Raw genomic sequence first — 3,686 nt, forward strand, 5'->3', positions numbered from 1 at the left:
GCCATGAAAAGGGAGGTGTATGCGGAATAATTTCAAAACGAGGATGGCACCAAGACCTCCAGGATCAGAGAAGAGTTCAGGGGGAGACAGAGGTCCATGTTATTCCACCTAAGAAATTTTCCCATATTTGACACCCAATTTTCTACCATGTAGTGCACAAAATTGCTGACAAGTAGGATGCATGGAGGGTCGCTATGGTTGGATAAGGAGTATCCCATCCATGTGGAGGATATTAGTCGTCTCACTGAGCTAGCCGAAATTGGAAATGCTGTCAGCACAACGTTCCATGCCAAGGTCAAGAGGGGAAAGAAGCAGATGGAGGACAACATCTATGTGAGATACGTGACAAAGCGAGGTGGGAAGGGCGCAAGGCTGGACAATATTAACAAGGATAATATCAGGTTTTCTTGCTACCTCATTATAGGTAAAACAATGCGACACTTCAAAAGGAATGAGTGCACCTTGGAGACCATTTTAGTTGCTGAGCACTATTGCCAAGGAGAAGTACTCAACTGGTCAGCCTTCGTGCTCAATGAACTATTCAAGGCTTGTGAAGATGTGTACAAGAGGAGCATTGGGTTTGTGTTTGGGTACTTGTTAATGGCACTGGAAATGTGGAAATGGGGGCCACCATAAGAGATGAAAATGGCAACCATTATGGAAGACCAACCAATCGCGCTCCAGGAGGAACCGTGGAAGGCATCGAGGGATCCCAACACAAAGGAAATCAACGAGAGAGCTTTCAAGGGATGGCATGAGCAGATGTTGGACACCATTCAGTCCACCGAGAGGATACCCAAGGCTCTATTGGATGAATTCTCAGATGAGCTCTGGTTTGGTGCCTCCCACACGCACACTTACCTGAGACCATGGTGTGTCAACCTGAGCACGTTTAAGTTGAGGCCACACAGTTTTAGCCTGACGGAGGAAGCGTTGTGCAGAGAGGTGGAGTCCTGGCCGGGAGTGGCTTGCGAGGTAAGAGAAGGGAAACCCAAGTACCTTTTCAGAGCCTTGATTCCACATGGCCAAGAGGGAGATGGGGCAGAGGGCAGTTGAAAGCGGGCAGCCAACAAAGTACTTTAGCGGATGCTGCTCAGATGGAGGAAAAGATGTTTGAACTGAGACGGACAATCGCCAACTTTAACCCAGGTGAGAGTAATTATCCTGACCACTTTCAAGGTTACACCATGCTTTCCCCCATTGTAATGCCACCACTCGCTGTGGCGCTTCCCTCGGGAGTAGCTCAAGCACCCTCCTAAATCACGGTCCCCAAACCGCAGAAGAAGCGAGTCATCCAAACCCTGGCTGCCAAAACGTTGACTACTACAAAGCCGAAAATTAACCCACCATCTCCAATCATCAACCTCACTGTTGAGGTCGATCATTCAATTCTCACAACTTCCATAGTTGAAGAGACCCATGATACTACATCCACCACATTACATCAGTCATGGGAGTTGTCCCTGCAGACCGCTTCCACTTCCGCGACCCTGTCCGAGATCCTCTCGTTCAGCCAACAAAGGACTATTGCAGAAGCAGAAGTTCAGTCAACTGGCCAGACAGAGGGCACCACCTCAACCATGGGAATGCCACCAACAGAGAGTACATCACCAATTCTTGGGTTGGACCCACCAGTAGGGAGACGCTTGGATACCATTTGGCAGGGGGAAAGGACTGAACCATACTTTCCAACTCTCCCTATAAAGCTCGCAGTGCCACCAAACCCTAGCATTATTCCAACCACCCCACAGTTCACTCCACCATCACAGCAGGTCCACTCACCCGCCTCCCATTCTGACAAATCCATCGCCAACAGCCTACCCCTACAGCAGCAGTTCCCTGAACCAAGCACAATGCAGGCCGATACACTCCATCACTGGTCATCAACCCAATTATTTTCATTTATTTAGCAAGTAGCACACAAGGCTGAGAGCCTCCATGAGGACCTGGCTAAAGAACATGAACAACAGATGAAGCAGTTGCACATGATGACGAAGGAGCAAGATTACCTGTAGCAAGAAAACACAGAATCGCAAGCCCTGGTTATTCAAATTACACAATGGTTTATATCAATATCGTCGAACGTCATTGAGGCCAACACTGAAGTACCAACGGACATGACTGCCTGCACGTTGGTCGGCTATTGCCATCATATACAGACGACGTGCATGTGCTTGGCAGGCACTAATGTTGAGATGGGGTAGAAGCTAGAGACAGTAAGGTCTGCACTACCAGATCGAGTGAAAATTTTCACGTGGACGGTTGAGAGAAAGGTCAGGGAACAAGAAGTGAAGAAGCAAGCCTTGGTCAAGGCCCTCACCGATGGATACGCCCTAATGGACAAGGTCCACGACTGGTTAGGCATTTTAGCACTAAAGAACCACCTAGTTTACCCACTAAGAGAACAAATGCAGTCATTGTTTGCCAACACAAGGGATTGTACAGACCATACCTAGCTACAACATATCAATGAGTAACGACATCCTCCAAGCCCAGGTTAACTGCATTTAGGAGGAGTCAACAAAGAAGAAACGAAGATCTGTGACCCCTGGTTCAAATGAAAGTTCTACTCTTGAAGGAGGCATGTGACTCTAGCAGTGAGTAATGGAATGACCTGCAGAGCCAGTGGCCAACAAACCTAACATCGCAATTAGCTTAGGCATTCAATCAAGGCGTTGCTGCAATTCTTGCCAACTGGGACTTGACCCTTCAAAGATACACTAAGTTCAAGTAGTGGATAACAACCTCAGTCCCAGAGTTGGAGCCTTTGATTGGAACGGGGGAACCACAAGGGCAAGAAGGGGGCACAGGAACAAATGCCATGCCACAAGACAAGACCAAGGCAAAAGAGGCACCCACTCTGCAAGCAATGATCGAAGCAACAGAAGTGTCGGTATAACAAACATAGAGACAACGCCAATAGTAATGAAACCACCACCTATAGAGCACATGGAAGTAACAGCAGGACCGATAGAGGTTGAAATGACTTGACTCAGGGATGAATCAAGAAATTGTGGTCGGGGCCTGTTGGGGCCTTCATTTAATTTTGAAAGGTTTTGACCAGTTTTGACTGACCGAAGGGCAGGAAAGAAATAAATGGCAACAACGGTTGGGTGACGGAACAAACAGTTGCGGAGGAGTGGTGGCAAGGTGGTAGCAAAAAGCAAAGGTAGTCGAGGAGGCAGGAAGGCACATAAGCAGCCAAGGGAGAAAACAACCGAGTAAGAACTGGCAGTCCAAGCAGCAGAGAAGGACATAAAAGGGGAAGACTAGAGAGGAAAAAGGTTGTTGTTAGACCAACTAGCAGAAGAAAGAATCAGTTGAGGCCAAGAGCAAGCGAAGGGATACACAGTGGCAGAGGCTCAGTGACAAAGTGTTGGGATCCGAGGGACTTGTTCACAGGACCAATCCAAACTCGAGCGATTGAGTTGGGTACTTTATATAATATTTATGGTAAATTCCAGATCATAATGTATATTTCATGTTAAGTTTAATATAAGACATAGTCGATGTTGGTTATGACTTCTAACATATTTGGGCCTTGTGCTTAGTGTGTCTATTAAAATTTTGAATAGCCTATCAGTTGTATGTAGACATTAATTCATAGATTGATTCAAGGATGTTGTTACCTTTGTATTCCATATAATGAATATATGTGTAGGTGATTGAATGGACCTAATTGATAC

This window comes from Pinus tabuliformis, chromosome 1_1 (genome assembly GCF_031772625.1).
Source record: "Pinus tabuliformis cultivar Carrire ecotype Pingquan chromosome 1_1, CPIR1, whole genome shotgun sequence".
Taxonomy (NCBI): domain Eukaryota; kingdom Viridiplantae; phylum Streptophyta; class Pinopsida; order Pinales; family Pinaceae; genus Pinus; species Pinus tabuliformis.